The sequence below is a fragment of the Astyanax mexicanus genome, chromosome 5, assembly GCF_023375975.1.
Source record: "Astyanax mexicanus isolate ESR-SI-001 chromosome 5, AstMex3_surface, whole genome shotgun sequence".
In the NCBI taxonomy this organism is placed as follows: Eukaryota; Metazoa; Chordata; class Actinopteri; order Characiformes; family Acestrorhamphidae; genus Astyanax; species Astyanax mexicanus.
In genome coordinates this window covers 51,527,826-51,550,611 of record NC_064412.1, presented here as the reverse complement: position 1 = coordinate 51,550,611, position 22,786 = coordinate 51,527,826, and the positions used below count along the sequence as shown (strand labels likewise).

Genomic DNA, 22,786 nt, shown 5'->3' with positions numbered 1-22,786 from the left:
AAAAAAAAAGTGAGGCACAAAATTTGCATGGTATTATGGGAAATGTAGTGGATTTATATCACCTCATTACAGAGATACCAATCAGTGTTTTCGAATATCATGGATATCAACCGAAGGTGGGCCTAAACAACATTAACCTTTCAATGGTAATGCATCATTGTGCACGGCTTCTGTAATGTTGTGCATCATCTATCAAGGTGAAATTTAGTTCAAATCAAATTTGATTTGTTTTATAAAATAAATAATCAAAACTTCCTAAGAATCTTTATATACAATTCTGCAGAAACCTGCAAAATATGGATCTTGTGATCTGTCTTTTTGTTAGCATCTGCTAAACTATTGGCCGATTGGTTGTCCATCACATAAACATGAACTTAAAATCAGCTGATTCTGATACAAATTCAATTGATCTTGCCATATCCAGCTATTGAAACTATAATGCCTATCTAGTTACTAGTACCCTGAAATCTAAAACTGCAGTGGGCCATAGACCTTATTCAGTTGATATCATCTGATATCTAGCCAGTAGACAGTGCTCTACAATAAACAATAAACGCCTAATTTCATTCCTAATAGAATACAGTTTATATGGGCTAAAGCATACTTAACCTGTCACTCACTTACCCAGACTACATTAAAATATTTGATTTACTGTTTGAACACACACACACTCACACACAGCAACCTGGCTGTCTGCAGTGGGTTACCAGGCAGTCTGGGCTCTTTGTCTCAACAGGATTTGCATGGCTGGGTGCAGAGGTTCATTTTGCAGGAAGCCCAGAGCTTTAAACGGCCAATTTCCCCCCTGAGACACGCGCACACACACACTCTCTTTGCTTAGGATACCTTCATTCCACTTTCACACCATTACAAATTAGTCATTTGCTGCAATAACAAATGTTTAAAATAACATATTTAGCACCTATAATTAAAATGTCAATTATGTTTAGCAATATTCTAGTACCATTTTGCACAAAAGCAGAGTGCAATAAGAGCAAAAGGAAAAGAGATAGGGAGCACACTCTTCAAGTTAAAGTGGTTCATTTCTGAGGGCACTGGAAGCCAACAGTGTTAAAGGTAATGCCATACAAATGAAGATACAGTAGAGAGAGCTCAGAGGGAAAGTATGTGTGGACGAGGGGTGCGGTGGTGGTCTAGGGTGGAGAAGAGGGGCAACCCATCCATCACAACTTCTCATCAAAGGACAAACGGCTGCTGGCCCCGCAATTAAAGCCCGCTTATTTCGGGCCGGCCAAATATTTCCATTTCCTCTGTCTGCAGCTCGGCTCGGCTTCAAACGCACTTCAGGACTTTGCGCGGAGCTGCCGTAGGAATTCCAGGAATGCCATGGAAGTGGATGGGGAATATTTTTCCAGTGAAGCCACACTGGGGTTGGCCCCGTGTCACTTTGTCCCACACCCTTCACTATTCAAACGGTTAGCCCACCACGCTGAGCCTCACCGGGCAGCTGTACTAATGCTCACGTCGCACAGCGGCCTGAGGAAGGAACACCAGATTCCTATCCACTTACATAGGCATTATGGGAAGGGGTGGCACGGAGCAGGACATAGAGATGTGTGTTTGGATGATGAGTTTGTTTACTTGGAGCATTTCTCCTTCTTTTTGGTTTGGTTTCACACAGGCATAAACCTAAATGCATCTAACTATGCACCAATAAACCACGCAAGAGAGCAGTGAACGCAGCACACACGGCATATGTAAACAGCATGGAGCAGCAGAGACAGCAGTTTTTCATAGATGTGGTAATTAGAGTTTAATGGCTAATATATAAGATTAAACTACGCCTTATCAGCAGTTTAGCTCAAATAAAAGAATTATGTTTGATAGCTGGGTCAGATCAACACCGGATCACGTTCTTAACACAAGCGAACCGCTCTCAAGTTCGTTGGGAACCGGACCAAGACCATCTCCTCTAGCTGGTCTTGGTCCACCTGAGAGAAATTACTGATTTCACACCAATCGAACCACACTAAGGGTACAAACGAACCAGAGTCTGTTTTAACCGGCCCAAATAGTGCTGGTGTGAAAATGCCCTCAGTTATTCAGCTGACGACTGCAGAGACAATAGCATTTAGCACGGTAGTATTAATTGCACTATTTGCTAATGCTAACTGTGCAAACTGCTAATGCTCATTGTGTTAATCGTAATTCTAACTCCTGGAATAGCTACTATTACATACTTGATGGCAATAGTCAAAGCCAGATTGGTACAAAGAACTCTTTGGGCTTTCAACACAGCTCTTCTCAAGCTAGATGAAATAAACCAAATTAACACTTTTCTCCTAGGTGTCTAAACAGCATTAAAGCTTGATGTATCTTTCTGATTCTAGTCTCTACAAGCTATCTGTGGATATTTTTGAATTAAACAGCGAAGCAAATGTAATTTACTGTGCAAACTGATGCTAATGCTAATTGTGCCCATGCTAGTTCTCTATGCTAACTGCTTAAGCTAATAACATTAATACAGGACATATTATTAGACACTGAACTTGTGAATACTCAGTGCAAGTGCACACACTCATACACACTCAAGACACACAGTCCCATGTAATAGTATCTTCATTCAGTGGCAGTTGCAGGTCTTTTTAAAAGGGGTGGGAGGTCAGAGGGGTAGTGGTGTGGGGGGCCAGGCGAGGGTCGGACATTCCACGAGAGGGGCAAATAAGAGGGGTCACCAACTCTCTGCACAAGTGAACCTGTTCCTGCAAAGTTGTACTGTCAAAAGATTAGGACTCTCTGGAGTAAATAAACAAACAGGAACCTAAAAAATAATTTTGAATGTGATGAGTACCTAACTCTAATAACATGCAGCTAACATGCCTGCAGTGACCGACATCACAACGGAAGTAATGTGGGGAGAGAGCGTCATCTACCCATCCAGAGAAAGCATGGCCAATTGTGCTGTCTCAGACTCTGCCTGCTGATGGCAAGCAGCATGGCCCTGGATTCAAACTGGCATTCCTCGGATCATAGTGGAAGCATGTTAGTCCGCCTGACCAAACATTCTGGGAAAGTTAAATACATTTATTCATTACTCACGTGGTCTGATATTTTTCCTACGGTCCCTAAAGTGCCGTTTGGTGCTGAAAATAAGTAAACAAAACTGTAATTTAACTGTAATAATTAAAAAAAACATTTTCTTTTAAATGGGAGCTGGATGTTAATCTATATAGATTTCTCTCATTTATTTGGGTGAGTATAGTGCTTCCGTTTATTCCATTTATGGTAAGCTTACATTTTCAGATTTCCACTAAGGCTGGGTGCAGCAGCATTAGCATTAATGGCTAACTGCTTGCCACAGTTAAAGCTAGTAAAAGCTACCCGGCATTGCTACACTGAGAAACCTTGAGTGTTCTGGTAACCCAGGGTGATATTAGCTAGCGGTTTGTCACACGTAGCTTGTTTTAACACGGTAAACGCGCAGGCTACAGTTAGAGAATACTCACCTCTGACTGGCAAAAAAGCTAGCGCTTAGGGCATTTGGCAGCTAATGCTAATACTGCCCCATCAGTGCTGGCAAGGGATAGCAGCAGGCTACAGGCCGATATACTTGCCTCTGAATTGCAAAAGAGATAGCGCTTAGCGGCTAATGCTAATAATGCTAGAGAACGATGCTAGAGAACTAGACTGAAACTCCTTTGTAATGCCCCTATATACTTCAGATGTGTGTCTTTACTGCTCCTTACAACCTGAATGGTAAAATCCATGCATATGATGACTGGATTATAAGGACAATTAAAGGTTTAATTTTTAGTGTGCCTTATAGTGCGAACAATACGGTATATAGTTTTGGGTGGAAGGTGGTCTAAACCATTATCACTGAATTTCAATTATGACTCTTTATTGTGAACAGCCTGTTGTCTGAAGTAATCACAGTGCAGCACTGTTTAAATAAGTGCGTTTGCTTGAAGACGTCCACTCCTGCAATAAAGGAATGATTCAGCTGTTACAGTTAGCAGTGAGCAAGGAGTTTAGAGGGGAAGTGTGCTGGAGGTTCATTGTTATCAAGCTTGTCGGTAAGTTTCGTGCAGTTAGCCACTAGCCGCTTTGTGGTTGGACGTGGACAGAGAACGCAGTTTTTTTTTTTTTTTTTTACTGGTATCTGGCTGGGTGCAGCGTTTCCTCGTGGGTTCCTCTCAGCTTGGCCTGATTTACCTCCCGCCAAAACTGGGTCAGCAGCAGGAATCTCACTGAGCGCAGCAGGGTTTATACAGTAGCGCAGATATATTACAGCCTGGGCAGGGTGCATGAGCTCATGCAGGATAAATGATCCAGGAAACAGTGTTATGTATCCATACAAGTCTGTCTATGTCAGTGTTTCAGGTTAAATAGGACATTTGCATCTATAAAAAAAGTTGCACCAATTGCTGACACAGATGCGCAAAAACAACACACAGTTTGTCTAGTTCATGTAGAGAACTACTGCTCTCAATTAGGGCTGTGCCATATCGCATAAGAGAGAGAGAGAGAGAGAGAGAGAGAGAGAGAGAGAGTCGTTGTTGTATACAAAAAGGACAAAGGTTTAAAGATTGTATTATTTCCACTGAAAGTTTGAAACAGTTTGAAACTTTAACATTTATTTGATGCAATTTTTTACATCCAAGAATGCAGTTATCAAAAAGCACCCTGAAATATTGTGATATTATTTTAGGGCCATATTTTCCACCCCTACTGCCAATAGAATAGGACACTCTGGAGCAGACAAATAAACATAAACCTATACAATAATTTCAAATAGGATGCGTAGAGGAGTTGTGAACAAGGTGGGTTGGTGATCAACCAATATCCTAACCTTACTAACTCATTAGCTCTTATCTCATCACTTAACGCAATCAAATCCTTAAAGCAGTGATGCTCCAAAATGTGTATGTTTGTACAAATAGAATATTCTTAATGCTAAAAATAGAACTAAAAATTAAATGTATGCAACACCAATAAATGATCAAAAGGTGACCACTATCCCTAAGACTAAGCTTTAAGATCCTGCCCGTCTGCAGTACATTATGTGCAGTACCTCCCTGCTGCCCTGCTCATCCTCATTTAATCCTGCAAATGTTTGCCACTCCAACACCACCTAGAAACACACACACACACACATACACACGTACACAGGAACCAGGAAGCACCTAATGAGCCACAAAGCAGTCTGTGGCCACTAGCTGACAAAACAAAGCACAGAGACAGAGAAATATAATAACAATCCCAAATGAAGCACTTCCTCTTCCTGTACAGGGCAGCGACTTTAACTGGCCCAAATAACGCTGGATCAAAAAGAGGAATACTACAAAGGGACGTGACATCACTTCCTGCAAGGGCACGCCTGTCTGAAGTTTTGGCTGACGTCTGTGTGCGTGTGTGTGCGTGTGTTTTAGTATATTTTTAGGGTAAAAAGTCCTGACTTTGCATTAAATCCAGACAGGCTTTAAAAAAAAAAAGGAAGAATTAAATGAAGCTTTATGTCTGTGAAGGTAATGATGACATACGTAAGTGACTCTGGTCCCTTTTTCCAAATTAAGTGCAATGAAAATGCAATGAAATGCAAAATGTACTGATGGTCAGTGATTGTACTGATGGTCAGTTATGCTTCCCTCTGCTGACAACCTTTATGCAGATGCAGATTTCATTTTCCAGCAGGACTTTGCACACTGCCCACACTGATTTGCTGATAATGTTTTTGTTGGCTGTATAATCATCCATAATCATCAACAATAAAATTAAAGTTTAAATGAGATCACTTTGTGTGTAATACATCTACATAATATATGAGTTGCACTATATATATATATATATATATATATATCATATGTGTTTGTATGTGTGTGTGTGTATACACAATACATATGGGAAACATCCTGAGAAGTAATGAAAACAAGGCGCTCCAAGGGCAAGTGAGCGTGTGAGAGAGAGAGGGGGAGAAAGAGAGAGAAAAAGAGAGAGAGAGAGAGAGAGAGAGAGAAAGAGGATGTATGAGAGTGTGGGTGAGGGAAAAAATGTAGGTCGGATCCTGATGGGAGGAAAATGCCCAAATATGTTCAGAAGATAATTAACAGGAAGGTGTAAATGCCTACAGTGGGTTGGGCAACAGCAGCAGAACAATAAGCAGAGAGTACAGCACTTACAGCATATCATACATTCATAAAGCTGACAGACAGAGGCCTTTAGAGTTGTCTATTACAACACACACAAATATTACAAGCCAAAAGCCTGGAAAAATACATGAAATACACAAAACTTTAGTAATTTTGCAGTTGTGTTTGCAGTAAACAACTTTTAAAGAGACCCTATCCTACATCTCTCTCTCAGGTCCACTTAGTATGTTTGTGCAGCTCCAAAATTGGTCACAACATAGTTTTACTGGTACATGACTCCTCTCTGCACTTAAAATAAAACAGTTTAAGGCTGTTCCTAAAGGGTGCATTTAAAAAACTGCATAGATTCTGGAGTGAAAGTGTGCGTACGGAGAGAAAAAAAAAACAGAAAATGGCATGTACTATTATTTTAAATGAATGCTCGTTTTTCCGTCAAGTATTTCCTTTTAAATTACAGTTCTTGCTTGAAATGTTGCACATGCACATTTCAGGCTTGTTTTTATGTGTATACATTCTTTATAAATGAGGCTGTGTAATGGCAAGAGACTATTATTATTGCACAGGATAGGTTACCAGCCTCAGACACTCGTAAGAAGCGCAATACACAATGCGGGCACAGCTAAACTGTGGAAGAGTGAATAGGCGGAGATATGTAAATGACTTTTTGACACATGCTTTTATATTGATATACTATTTTGATTTACTTGAAAGTAATCTATATATGTAATAATCAGCATTATCACCACAGACTGCACTGACCACTATGTCCCATCCCTCTGGCACCCATTATCTGGCCTTGCACTAACTCTGATAATTCAAGTCGCCTTGCCATGAGCAGGTTGGCCGGAGCTCAAGCAGCCTCACAAGTAACACTTCACAACTTGGGTGGTCCCAAGACGTCAATGAAGCCAACACGTCTTGATGAATATATATCTTGCTTTTGGAATAAATGTTTCTGATTACTCTAAATATCAATATGATAAAACATGATGATGCATTTGTTGGCAAATTGACTTAACGGCAGAATATTTTGGGCCCTGCACCCACACACACACAATCAGCCTGCACAGCTCAGTGCACTCGAGCAGGTTAAGCAAGTCCCCCCACTCAGCCCCCTCACTCAACTCACCCCCCCAGGTTAAAGGCTTTCCCAATGACGGATATTCACATCCGCCACGGCTGCTAATATTACGCAACAGTAGCGAGAGGCCGAGCCGAGCTACACAGAAACGCTGCACTGAAACTAAATGCTGCTGCTTTTGTCACCGAGCTGAGTTGTGCGGGGGGGGGGTGGGCTTTTTCCCACACTTCCTGCAGCAGAGGCGAAAACACTGCTCCTCTCAGCCAAGAGCTTTCCTCTAAACACCAGCAGCAGGGGCTGACCCACCTCAGAGTGGATCACCTTACCCGCTACACACACGAACTTAGCCTGTTTAGCCTCGACTCCCTGAGGAGAACAGCCTTATCCTCAGCTCAGCTCAGATCTTCTCTCGGGGGGATAAGGCATTCCTCTGTGTAGAGAAGAAGGGAATGAGAAGGTGGGTGTAAAGGGAGTAAAGACTGGGGTGGGGGGGGGGGGGGGGGTCTCTACTTTGTGAGGAATCACCTTTTATTACAAAGACCAGCAAATCTGACAAAACCTTTCAGGAAATTATCAAGATTTAGTCTCTAATTCACTTTTAGTCTCTCAAACTTAAAGTCTAGACTAAAACCAACTTGTTTATTAGGGGTGGGCAATACGGCCCTAAATACTACCTTGATATTTCATTGTATTCTCACGATAACGATACTTTTAAAAAATATTTTAAGAATATACTACTGCAACAAAATGAAAAGTAAATGTTATTATTGCATGCAATATGTTATAATAAATTAGATATATAAAAAATTGCAAAAAAATATATATATATTTATTTGAATTTATTTGTAACAAAAGTCAACGATCCAGAATTTCATGATACTAATAATGCACTCCATATATCTCCACATATTCAAGTAACATAAATGAAAATGGACAGATATAACCTGTCTCTAGTAGACGTATAATGGGAAATCAGAACAGTGTGGTTATTATTATTATTATTATTATTTTTATTATTATTATCATTATATTTTTTGCTTAAATCAGCAAAAAAGTAGTACCCTGATGTGATAATTAGGCGTGGGTGGTATGGCATGATATTACAGGGTATAATATTGTTCACCATATTCAAAATATGTTGGCGATATCATTGCATTCGATAAGAGATAAGATAACATGAGAGCACCATCATTAATATTATTATAAATATGCTTAATTAATATTGTTATAAATAAGCAGACCTCATGTTCCTTGTTCCTGTATTAAACTTTTCATTTCCAAACTTTTGACTATCAGTGCTTTCCCACATTCCCACTCCCTCTTTCCCTCTTCCAGACACAGACACTGACTTGCTCACTCGCTCACTCACTCCCTGCCTCACTCGTCTGCAGAAAGAAAGAGCCTTTGTTTCATCACCTGTACAGAGAGAGACAGACACAATGAAACCCACCCACAGCACAGGGCTGGTGCTGAGTACACATGCAGAGACAAAGACCCAATATCTGCTAAAGCATACAGTGAAATTGGTGCATTAATTTACCAGATTAATTATGTATTTCTGCACACAGACACAATCAGGCTGAATCTACTGCACAAAACGATCCGTTACAGTCCGAGTTCATTTCAGGAGATTCCCTGCACTCACAGACCTAACCCGAACCACACGAGCACAAACACAGACTACAGACTGATTTAATACACAGAGAACACTGAGAACAGACAGCACAGAAAAACACTACCCTTTACTTATTCCTTGCAACAAAAAAAAAAAAGAGTGGTGAACTACGCATGAAGCTGAACCACAGGGAGATGGCACCCTCTGGTGGATACACAGTATAGGACAGATAAGAACAAGATTTTTCACCTATAGGTTCTATTAAATTATTTAAGCTTATATTTACAATGTATGTTTATTGCTCATAATTTTCACAGTCGAGCATCCCTAGTTAATAAGCTGGTAATGTATAGAAAGGAAAAAAACATACATAGTGTATTACTTACAAAATGTAACAGCTTTATAGTATGTAATAATTTAAAAAATGTAAATTCAGTATTGCCTAGTTGAATATTTTTAAAGGGGCACTAAACTCATTGATTTTAATTGACTCCACCCTCAGCTCAAAAATGAACACAATAAAAGCATTTTTATTGGTTAGGAAGGTTAGGAAATGTTTAAAAAGTTTAAGCAGGACTGGTATGTTTAATTACATTTAAAAGAACACATTTCAGCTATAAACAAAAATAATATGGTTTAGGGTTTAGTGGCTCTTTATTACATATAAAATATACAAAGATGCTATATTCAAGATGACATAACACGCAATAGACCTTTTTTTGTTTTTCCCACACTTCCGTGTTCATTAATGTTTGTTTAATATTTGTGTTAGGCAATTCCCAGTCATGTTGTGTTCAATGGATGAGGCTACTGCCCTTTCTTAAGTACATTAATAATTTAGTTTAACACATTTACTAGAGTTTATACTCCATCACGATTAAACTGTTCAACTCCAGCTAAAAAGCTTTGATTATTACATTATTTTAACCAGGAAACCATCAAACCAAAGTGAAACTAACCTGGAGTGACCCACCAATCAGCACAGCATTAACTCCAGTTCAGTTCAAATTATGTTAAAGTAAAACACTGATTAACAACATTAAACTCAACATCAATAATAATTCATTTTTTATTGAGATTATTATCAGTGAAGACTGTTAGCAGTGTGTGTTGGTAAGTAGTTTAGTGTAGAAACAAGACAATGTGTGACTGAGTGAGAATCTGATGCGTTTTTCTCCTCCAGAATGAAGCTCAGTAAGCGTTATTATTTTTTTATTGTGTAGTTCAGATATGTGATAATCATAAAGAAACAAAGCTCTCCATCTGATTGCATCTTCTGTAGCTGAGCTCCAGTAATCAGCAGTGCTGTGGAAGGATCACACATGGAGCTCTGTGTAACAGTAAACAGAGGCACTGTGGAAGGATCACATATGAAGCTTTATGTAGCAGTAAACAGTGGTGAACAGCAGATTGTGCATTACCGATGTAGTGTTACTAGTGTACTGGAATACACAGTGGAGAGTGCAATGGGTGGTAAAGATTGTGACGGGTGGCATCTGGCTAGAACTGTCCGTGTGTCTAGTCACATCCACATTTAATGCAAGAGACCCCGCCCACATATTCCACAGGTCGGTGCAGCAATCTTTAGCTTATATGAGACATGGCAAAAGTCATGGGACATGACAATAATTCAGTGGAAAACGAGACAAGAAAAAACAGTAACGTGTTGAATGGGATGTTAAACATGTTCAAGTCCAGTCCGGTCCAGTCCAGTTCAGTCCTCAGAGGCTTTTCTTTCACTGCTTAACAAAAGTACCGAAACTCCAGCCTTGCATAAGTCAAAAATGTTTGCTTTTCATCCAGACAGAAAGCTGAGAAATAGTGTCTGAACACTGAATCTGGGACAAAGGTCAGACGTGACCTTGCGTGCATCACACTTTCCACTTTCCGCTAATTCTGCAGCAGATATTCAGAAACTACTCCAGTGTAGATTTATTTTAAGTACTGTAAGATTAGTGTGGATCAGGAAAGAGAAATAAAACAATGCGTTTCCTCAACCCCAAAAAAAAAAAAAGCAATGCTTTATTTTGTTTATGCAGTGCTGCCATCCTACCACTAGAGGGCAATGCTATCTAATGAAAGACTGCACAAGTGGCCAGCTGGGAAAAAATACTTAGTAATACAACTGATACACTGATGATAAACATGTTTAATCATCATTCAATCTGTTCATAAATTCACCACCAAAAATCTGTCATTTACAGTTCAGATTTTGTCGTATTTCAGGTCTGAAACTGTAATACAATACTTATTTATATGCAGCATGAGAAGTATTGCCAATATAATACCAGTAGAAGTATTGCCAACCAAATACTAACAGAATACCAATAGAAATATTGGCAATAGAATATTAATACAAGTATTGCCAACAGAATAATGGTAAAATATTGCTAATAGAAGTAATGCTAAAAGAATAGTAATATAGGTATTGCCAATAGAATAGAACAGATAAACATGAAAATATTGGCACCAAGTCTAATGATTTGTTAATCCAAAGTATCTTTATTAATAGACTAAGTTTGCTATTTGAGGCAAGGAAAAACTGCGAAAACATTAAGCCTCCTCCTTCCCCTAGCTCCTACAGTCTCGTACAGCATGTGTTCAGTCTGAAACACACTCTCTGAAGACTCTCCCCCTCCTGTCCCGCTTAGTTTCCCTCCAGATCTTCATTAATCTGGTTTTAACTCAGCACTGTTTAGTTTGGAGATGCAGAGCCACTTATCAGTACGAGATGTAAAAATTCATTTGAGCAGCTCGGAAGCGGAGCGAGGGGCCGGGGGTCCAGGTTTAGAGGTTGCTAGGCAACAGGCAGGAAGCTTCCCAGAGCTTTGCTTATGTAAGAGTGGAGCGGCTGTACAGTAGAGCAGCAGCGCCGGATACAATGCAGACATTATCCAACACGGCCTGCCAGAGCCTAGACGCATTATAGTTAAATGTGTGACATTGAACACAGCCTCATTCAGCACAAGCGTAGGCAGCATCTACAGTCAATGAGCAGAGAGCCTAACACTAACATTTTCAGATCTACCACAACTAATAACAATAACAATTAATACAATGTAAATTGAGAAAAAACATACTTTATTTTTAATTATTTATTATGTTTTTGTAATAATAAACAGCAGAGACTCTCATTATATTCTGGTTTAATAATGTTAATTTCAAAAGAAACAATGAATACGCAAATGTCCCTATAGTTTTGTTCACACAGCTCTGGAAAAAAAAAATAAGAGACCATTTAAAAATTGTGATTTTCTTTTGATTTTACCAAACTGAAAACCTCTGGAATATAATCAAGAGGAAGAAAGAGGAAGAAATGTTGTCCGTAGTTTATAGAATAAAACAACAATGTTCATTTTACTCAAACATAAACCTATAAATAGCAAAATCAGAGAAACTGAATCAGGAACTAAAGTGGTCTCAATTTTTTTTTACAGAGCTGCATATTGAATATGTACACACCTTCCCATGGTAAAAGAAACCAGCACATTTTGACAACCAACACTGTTTTTTTTCTGCACAGCTTAATTCTCCACACATTAAAGCTATTTATTTAATTGTCAATAAAATCAAGGGAGAGCCATCTTTGTTTATTCTGTGTTTAAAAAAAAATGCTTTTATAATTTTAATAATTTTAATTAAGTTTGCTAAAAATGTACAAAAAATGGTTATAAATTTGAATTATTTAATCACTGAGAAAATATGTAGTCAATAAGATAATCACTGGCAAATGTATAATGTACATACTTTACCTACATACTATGTTTTTACTCACTAAATTTAGAGTTCAGAGTGTGGAGTGCAATTTGGGACACCACCCCCAGTTTCAGTATAAGGAAACATGTTTCCAGTGTATCGAGACATTTTACACAAATCACCTTATTTCCATAATTGATGACATCAATTATACTGACGAATCTCATAGAGTAAATGCAGCATTCAGGAAAGGCCAAAAACTTTCTTTGCAATTTGAGGTGACATCTTTCTGGAAAGAACACAAAAATCCTGACAGAACTAAAGTTATTGTATAAGAGTGCTGGGATTAGTGATGAAGAGACACAATTCAGCTTGTAATTTTTCTATACATCCTAAATGTTCATATGCCTGCTCTTAATATTTTGTGGAGGGAAACCAACATCAAAACATCTTAACCCAGTGAAATGGCTCAGGTCTGAAGCTGCAGAGAAGCGGTAAAAGGTAGAAAACATTAAACAGCCTGTTAAAATGTTAGGTCACAATTAGCAAGGAAAATCACAGGCAATTTTTGATATGATATGATATAACTGCGATATGTAGCACACATTAACAATGATATCACAATACTGTGATTCTGTGTACTCAATATATTGCAAGACAATTTTCTACGATACTTCACAGTATCTGTGTTACTGAAGGGGATAACATACTCCTAAATAAGCAAACACCAGGAACTATGGATTTATTGGTGTCAGTTTCACAGAGTTTATCAATCAATATTATTTACCGCATGTTTACCCAATTCACTCGATTGTCACCACCACATGAAGAAACGAAGCAAGTAACTGTAGTAAATCAAATCAGGGCACGAGCTTAGAGATCCTATGGATAAACAACAATATCCATATTTGACACCACATATCAATAATGCATTAAAAACAAAAACATTATGATACACTGTGTAAACGATATAATGTTAAAACATCCCACCCCTAGTTAACATTACATTACATTACATTACATTTCATTTGGCAGACGCTTTTGTCCAAAGCGACTTACAATAATGAAGTACAAAAGTAATAGGAATTTAGATAACCCATTTTTAGATAGGGCTTAAAGGAGGTCGAAGGGAAATAAAGGGATAGAGAAGTGAAGGAGGGGAAGAAGGAAATGGGGTTAGAAGTAGTTAGTGTGTTAGAGGTGTTAGGAGAGTAAGTGCTCTTTGAAGAGCTCTGTCTTCAGGAGCCTCTTAAAGATAGTGAGAGATTCTCCTGATCTGGTAGTGGAAGGTAGTTTGTTCCACCATTGGGGAACTCTGTATGAGAACAGTCTGGATTGCTTTGTGTGAGTGTTTGGCAAAGCGAGGCGCCGTTCATTGGAGGAGCGCAGCGGCCGGGAGGTAGCGTAGGCCTTCAGGAGTGAGTGCAGGTAGGAAGGAGCCTGTTCTGTCATCACCTTGTAGGCGATTGTAAGAGTTTTGAATTTGATGCGAGCATCAACTGGTAGCCAGTGGAGCTCAATGAGCAGCGGGGTGGCATGTGCCCGTTTTGGTTGGTTGAAGACCAGACGTGCTGCTGCATTCTGAATCATCTGGAGTGGTTTTACTACACAGCTAGCAACTTTTTTCCCACAATTAAACTGAGTGAATTAATAACCCAAACTCTAGGAGGATGAGAAGAAGTGCATTCCTACTCTGATACAAATAAAATTAGACTCCGCCCCTTTTCTAACTGACACCAGTGAAGCTTTACCAGACAACCAAAGCAATTAGAGGAAAGCACCAGATTTCCAGCCCTGACACATCAGCCAACAGACACTTACGCTCACCAGCATCCCAGTGAGAGCATAATCTACCCACCCAGAGAGAGCATGACTAATTGTGCTCTCTCTGAGTCTGGCTGCTGATGGCGTAGAGGCATGATCCTGGATATGAACTTACAAGATATACTTTCTGATCAGGGTCCACAGCAGTAGCTACTTTAGACAGAATTTACTTTCAATATGATATGACCTCAAACCATGTAAAACAAATAAAAAAAATATTCTAACACAAAGACAAAAAGAAAAGAATGAAACAACATACACAGTGTACTAACGTAACGTGCAAGACTCAGGAACGTTAGAACATGAGAAAAAGCTGCGTGTGCTGACTCTGTCCTTTGTACCGTGATGAGTTGCTTGAACTCAGACTCAAATGTACAGAGCTCACGTCCAGCATGTGCAGGTAATAACATGCTCAGTGGAGTGGAGCAGTCCCAGCTAAAGAGCTTTGTTTTGGGTGACAGCAGGAAACAGGGTGGATATACTCGTGGGTCTGTGTGTGTTTGTCTGTGCGTGTGTGTGTGTAACTGACCAAACCAAGCAGCCCCAGACAGGAACTGGAGCCAAATCTGGGTTTATAGATCGCTAGGCAACGAAGCAGGAAACCAGTCATGGGGAGGGAGAGTGAAGGGGGGGGGGGGGGTGTTAGTCCAGATGTAATGCTTTCATAAAACAACAAGTCATAAAACACAGCCAAAGTCCAAATACTACACTTCAGTACCGCCTTATTATTCAGCTGCTTTAGTGCCGACATGCCAGCCCTCTGCGTGCCCTTACAATGCCAGGCTTTAAAAATCACTGGCCATAAAAGGTAAAAAAAAAAAAAAGAGATCATAAACTAACTTGTAATGTTGTAAATGTTGTATATTAAATTATATTTAAAGTTCACTCATGAGTGGGGTTCAGAATAACACCAAATACTCCTAATTATTACTTTCATAACTTTTACTTACTTACAATTACAGTTAAGTTTAAAGACGCTTACAATTACATTCCACACACACTCAACACACACAGCCAATGACGCACAGCATACTCTCAACCGGAACAACCGTCCACCTAAAGTTGACCCAGCACAACAGAGTGCCAATCCATATTTGGGCATACAGTAATACAATTTTCCTGGGCAATTTAGAATATCCAATTTACCTGATCTTCCTGTTTTTGGTCTGTGGGAGGAAACCAGAGTCCCCGGAAGAAATCCACGCAGACATTGAACATGAAATCTCCACCCAGATAGGGGTTGAATCAAGGACCCCAGCACCGAGAAGTGAATGCTCCCTAAAATCTGCTATTTATTTGGCTTTTCCACTAGTATATAGATAAAAACGAAGGCATTTTTGCAGTTAAGCAATATGGCATATATAAAGTGTCTATATTGCATGTTATGCTCAGAACATCTGTGATATTATGCGTTGTCAATAATCACAACAATTTTAAATATTGGCATTCTAGCTTGCAAATTATTACAGCCAAATTTTGACTTGACTACATAGTAGACGGAATATTTAAGGAACTAACTAGAAAGCTAATTCATTCATTAATTAAATGACTACTTAAATGTCCAACTGACCAGCAGACTAATTAACTATTTACCTATCTAGCTGATTAATGATCTAGCTGACAGACTAACTAATCAACTGTATTTTAGCAATAAGCTGTATAATTACTGACGAATTAACTAACTACTGACTGATTAACTGACTGACTACTTTACTTGCTAACAGAATAACAAACTAGCTAAATAATAACTTACCATTTGGCTAACCAGCAGCTAGTTAACTAACTAGCTGACTAACAAATTGATTAACAAACTAGCTGACTTGTTAACTAAATGAATAACTGAATAAGTAAATATTTAATGAACGAGATAATTAATTACATGACTATCTGAATGTGCAACTAAGGAGCTTCTATATAATTGAATAGCTGACATACTAGTTACTGACTAAGTAACTAACTAACTAAATGATTCGTTGACTAAATAACAATCTAAATAGCTGAATGACTAACCAACAGACTTAGACAAACACTGAGTAATGACCTATCTGACTAGCAGGCTAAATAACAAACTAGCTGATTAATTAACTAAAGTAGTGTCAAACTGTAAAAGTAAATACTCAGTGAATTAAATGACTAATTAACTATAACCTCAAACACTAAGGCTGTGAATGACCGGCTAAGGGTATCTGTGGTTGGCTCACTCTTGAGTTTTCACAACACGGAGCTGACAGGAGATAAGGGTGATTGGCTGATGGCGAGAAACATCCGCGTCCGTCATATTTACACTAAACACAGAGCGGATTATCAGCGCAGAATCAAAGACAATGGCAGATCGGAACGGAGAGGGCATATAAAGTGTGTATTCTATACACACACCTCGCATCCTACGGCCCCTGATCCTGATTATACTGGGCACATTTACATCCGCAATGACCAGAATCCGTCCTCCACCCAAACATCATCATGTCTCTCTTAATGCTTTAGGTGTTGATCTTTTATTATCTATTGTGTGCTGCAGTTGCTAAGCAACATGTTACTCCCCTCGCTGGCATGTGTTTCCCCGGGCTTGGGCACTGTGCGCCACTATAGGCAGTATGACCAGGCTCTTGTGTGGTGACACCTAATTAACCAGCTGTCTTATAAGAGACCATGCTAACAATTGGCTGATTGTGGACACTCTGCTATACCTCGCTTATGAGGATTTTAGGTGAACTGTCTAAATCCAAAGTCAACTAATCAGCTAGGAACTGGTGCTTTGATTTAAGCTATGATGATAATCTACCCTTTACGCTGCACTTTACTGCTAACAAAAAAGTACAAAAAAAAGATTTGCAATAGAATAGGACTCTGAAAAACATGAACCCAGTCCTGAAATGAACCTATGCCTGGAATCAGCTACAGATGAGTGAAAAGGAGATGCATTTTAAGATGTATAACAATGGAACTGTGTTCTCTGGAATGATGGTGCTCCATTCAATACTTTTTTGGGATGCATGGGGGATGAGGTGGGAATAGTGATCATCCTACATCCTCACAACATCACCACTAATGCTCTTAAGGCTAAATGCAATTAATAAGGATTAATCAACAGTTACAGTAGTACAGTAATCACCATCGTAATCTGTTGAAGAGAATTTAGATTTCACCTCAATGCCAGTTCTTTTTCTTCTTCTATTGTTTAATAAGTGATGATAGTCTGCTTTCCACAATGACTATCTTGGTCTGGACAAAACTGAAAAGTCTAAATGTTGAGACAAAACAGGGTAAATGCGATAGCACCTTAACATACATGCTAACTTGCTAATTACCAAGTTTAGGTGACGTGTTTAGTGTACTAGATAGCAGAACAAATCTCCAGTACTAGTACTATGACAAAAACACTCAAATTCAAGACATCCAGAAAGTTACTACTGCAGCGACATGCTTTTGTTCATTGTTTTCGATAACGTCACATTAATTTTTCAATACAGTTTGCATGATGCTAATTGGAGGACCATACATTAAATAATCTAACATAAGCCTCATAGTTCCATATCAAAGCCTAAAATATGCACCAAAAAATCTGTACAAAGTCTTTTTACAACTGCAGAAAGAGTAAAGCATCCATTTCCCAATGTTTTACATGACCAGCACATGGGAGTTAACTGTCATAATCCAGTACATATAAAGGTGTAGGAGAAGAGGCTCGTGGCAAAAGTGAAAGTCCAAGTGGTGCAATAAAGCCTCACGCTAAGCTGGCCAGCTCAAACAGATGTGAATTCCATTTAAAGGAAACTCTGCAGTAATTCAGGCACACTGCACTGAAGGCCCTGTGGGAGGTGGGGGATATTAATGAAGAAATAATTAAGCGAGTTAACTCACCGGTGGTTTAGCTAATGAGGTCTTAAATCCCCGGGTAATATGTTCCACCGTCGGCAACCTCGGCTGGTGCAGTGAGCTACACAGGAGAGATCAGACACAACACAGAGCAATCAGTCAGCAGGATAATCAGAGTACTCAGCATGGTACTGTAGAGCTGCAACAAAATACCACAACACGAATAAACCATTATATTTTATATTCATTCCATAATGCTAAACATTAAAATAATGTATGTAGCATTGATTGACAGGGGTTGTCCTGCTGTCTTGACCTTGTACTGGATCCTAGGTTTTTTTGAATGTCATTTCTCTGCTAATATATCACACACTGAGGTATTTACTCTGATTTTATCAATATATTTTAATGCTTTTTTTTTAATTAACATGAAAAATCGCACAATATTGCTTTGCTTTTAACAATATATTACAATAATTTGAACTGTAACTTCTTTATTGTGAGGCATATTATATCAATGTGTTATTGCCAATATACAGCCCTAATAATAATAATAATAATAATAATAATAATAATAATAATTATAAAAACAAATTGAGTAAAATCTATTTTAGATTTTCTTAACCTTTTGCCATAATATTAATCTGTTTTTTTTTTACCATAACTGCTCCAGATTTAGATATTTTTGCACTCACCACCGTTTTTGTTTGTAAGCTGCGAGTTTTAAAATATGAGGTTTTGACCTACTTCAATAATTTTTCACTGAACGGGACATCAGCAGAGAGCTGTGTGGTATGTGAATATTTGGCTAAATTATTGCTAAACACCTATTATTATAAACAACCAAACAAGTCAATCAGATGCAGACCACCTTTTATGTTAAAAAAAAATCAGGAGCATTATGTAATAGGGTCGTTGTTAGTGTAAAGTAGTTCAATGCAACAGTTAATTTGGTAATTTTACTTAAAGTGACTGAAAGCACCACTACAGTATGGGCTACTCCAGTATGAACTAAATCTGAATGGGACTGAGTGAGTTATATTAGGACAGGGTCTGGGAGGGAAAGCATCACTGTGTGGCAGGCAGAGACATGACTGGAGTCACCACCGAGACCTACTTCCAAAAATAACATCCACCCTTACACCCCCACCTACTGCAGCCCACTCCACACACCACAGCTCCCCACGGAATAACACTTTCAGATACTATTCAGAGGAACAGGAAGCAATTTTCAGCTGAATTTACTCACTGAGGCCGAGTGTGACACACAGGGACCAACTCTGATCTTCTGTAAATATCACAATTACCAGGAGAGATGCGGCTGAATCTTACTTAAGATTACAATATCAGAGATGACTGTCTGATAGGTAGGGATGCATAAATATTGATACAAATACCGCTATCAATATCAAAATTTATGCATTCCTACCTTTCATAGATTAAAACAATGTATCGTTACAGACATGTGTACCAAGCAAAACCAGCAAAACACCAGCAAAATTAAGAAAACAATAAATCTGCTATGCATTGGATGACAATTTTGACGATTTTGAAAGGGGGATACAATACACAATCCATATTTTGTAGTAGCTCTGCACAAATATATAGGTCCGAATAGGCAGTATTTCTTACGTTTCAGAAAAAGCCTACATGTTGCAGAAATCACTGCTAATTCATCAGTAAGGTTACTCACTGCACAGAATGCTCTATGCTAGTGGTGTGCCATATCATATCGTACACGATAATATCGCCAACATTTTTGAATATCGTGAACGATATTAAACCCTGAAATATCGTGATATATCATGCACCCCTAATTATTACATCAGGGTACAGCGTTTTTTGCTGGTTTTAGCAAAAGAAAAATTCAAAATGTTCTCATTTCCCATTATATATTTGTACAGTATCATTAATTTTACTGCAGAACTGGATATATGGAGATATATGAAGTGCATTCATAGTATTGTGCAGTAGTGTATTCTTAAAAAAAAAAAATCAGTGTTTTGTCAAAACGCCAATAGTATCGATATCGCAAATATACCATAAAATATCGTGATGTTATTTTAGGGCCATATCGCCCACCCCTACTCTAAGCACAAATTTTTTAATCTTTTGTATTATGACAGCAAAGCTCAATACTACAGAAATAATTGCACTGCCTAATATTTTAATCATTGTATTGATAATAACTATTTCTTTATTACATTTGGCAATAATAAACTCTTAAAACAGAAAGATGCAGTCATCTCCTAGCCTATCTGTTATCAGCAGGTCTGTAATATCTGTGAATGAATGGCTGGTTATGAGATGTGAAACACTGATCTACACAAAAGGCCTGATGATGCTCTCAGTCTCGTAAACGCAGAGAAAGCAGGCGGGTGCTACTGTTTCCCACTGAGCCAGTCACAACAGGAGCCACAACCACCAGGAACCTGCTGAAATAAATGAAACAAAAAGTGGCTTTATTACAGTAACTCTGCCTCCACTGCTTCCTTTAATCTGAACAGGGAATTTCCCACAGCTTTCTGAACAGCAGCAGCATGAAAAATGATCCCAATCAGGTCCTGTAGCCAAAAGAGATGTTATCTGCACTACACTTTCTTTCAGTTACGCTACTATTACTATTATGAGTAGTACTATTATTACAACAGTACTTCTGGCGGTCACACTTTTGACACAGTTTGATGCCAGCCCATAAATTACATTTACAGATATATTGATACTGATTATTAATTTAATTATAGTATATTATATAATTTCTAACTTCTGAAACTCATTTTTTAAATGGTTACAGTCAGGAGCACATTTAGCCTAGAGTTTTATAGCAGTGGCATGAAATTACAAAATTCTGCACAGGACATTTAATTTTAAAGTGGTTATAAACAACAAGAGAACTTATTAGTGATCAGATCAACCACTGGTTTAAATGTGAATGAGAATTCTCATAGCGCTCATCATGGCATTGGTTTATTGATAAAAAAACAACCTTTAAACAAAAGAGCCAATCAGCTTGCTGCTACACTGCGAGTGGAAGATGGTCAGTGTACTAGAAGAAAAAGTAAAGTAAGATGTAAAGTTGCCATACCAAGCTAAATAAAAATTAGAATCAAATGCTAAAACTAGGCATGAGGTATTTGTCATATTTTATCAGTGATTCAAAATATGCTTTAGAAACAAAAATATGATCTTAAGTTTCCAGTATTTTGGTCTCTCCCCATTTTAAGTCTGTGTCTTCTAGCATCACGGCTCCAACTCTTCTAAGCTAAGCTTTTAGCATTGTGGCTAACATGTTTCAAAACAACTTAAGCCCTATCTGGACGGGATTAGGGTGTGTGGCAGTGGACAAACAGATATTTTATTAAACACAAGGTGATAAAACTCATAGATGTGTGTCTGGATTGAACTAAAATTACCGGACTATCACAGAGTTCAGTGAAAAACAGTAGGTAATTCAGCCTGTCATTTTATCTGACGACGTCTGAGAAAAACAAATTCATGGTCATTCCAGATGGGAATAAAATAAAATCACAGAGGACCCCCCCTCCATAAAAACTGCGGCTATATGATGGAAATTAGACACAGGGTTGCGATAGATTCTTTACAAGTCAAGCCACCTAGTCATTATCTGGAACAGAGAAGTACACTCTGTGATCATCCAGAATGCTGCAATTAGAGGAAGCATCTAAAAATCCTCATGATGTTGCCAAGCATTTATACATTGGGTTTAAGCACAGTTAAATTTATTAATTTTATTAAATTATTTTAATTCCTTTACACCCGCTAGAACCCTTCTGACCCAGGCTGCTCTCCTACATAGTATCGTTGTCGTAACCCTTCTGAGGTCAGCTGCTAGTGTCATGGCTAACCTAATTTATGAAGAGGCAGGAAACTAATCAAACAGATATCGAGTGAGATAGGTAAAGCTTAAGTGTGATGAGTCAGATGGTGCTTTGCTCGACCACAGTGGTAAAAACAAAGGATCAGAACTGGTATAATTTACCCTAGGTGATATGCTGTTGAGTTTCATCCCTCTGTAAAATTAACACTTTCCACACAAATTCAACATCCGTTTATGTTCTTTTTTTGGAATTATATCACACAATGATGGTAAACTGTGCAGCAATTAATTTTTCATTGTCATTTTTTATGTCTTGTAGTAAAATAATACAGGTAAATTATAAATCATGTGCATAACTTCTGGATTTAGACAAATCATCATTCCCTTGCCCTATACTTTACTATCCCTAAGTTGCTGCGGCTGTTTATGATCCAATCAGCAACATTTAGCCCAAACATGAAGACCAGACACCTAACAACTAGTTTAATGTGGCCATTTAACACCAAATCAGCAACTTTTAACCCCAATGTAAAGATTGGACACTTAACAAATAGGCAGCTTTGGCCTTTTATCATCCAATCAGCAACATTTAACCCAAACATGAAGACCAACACCTTACAACTAGGTTGTTGAGGAAGTTTATTATCCAATCAGCAACATATTTTATCCAAACATGAAGACCCAACAAATAACAATTAGGTTCTTGTGGCCATTTATTATCCAATCATCCACATTTGACACAACCACGAAAAACCTAACCTTTCTCATCACAAATCAGCAGTGAATTCTGACACAAGCTCACTTCC

At 38.4% G+C, this 22,786-nt stretch overlaps 1 protein-coding gene across 2 annotated transcripts in view; it reads right to left on the bottom strand.

The window, feature by feature from the left end:
• gng12b (guanine nucleotide binding protein (G protein), gamma 12b) overlaps positions 1-22,786 on the bottom strand; it is a 79,496-nt gene that overhangs the window by 50,200 nt on the left and 6,510 nt on the right. For both annotated transcript variants that reach the window (XM_022675416.2, XM_015606929.3), the window contains one exon: positions 18,188-18,263. The gene's annotated coding sequence lies outside the window, so the exon portion shown is untranslated. The remainder of the gene's footprint in view (positions 1-18,187; positions 18,264-22,786) is intronic.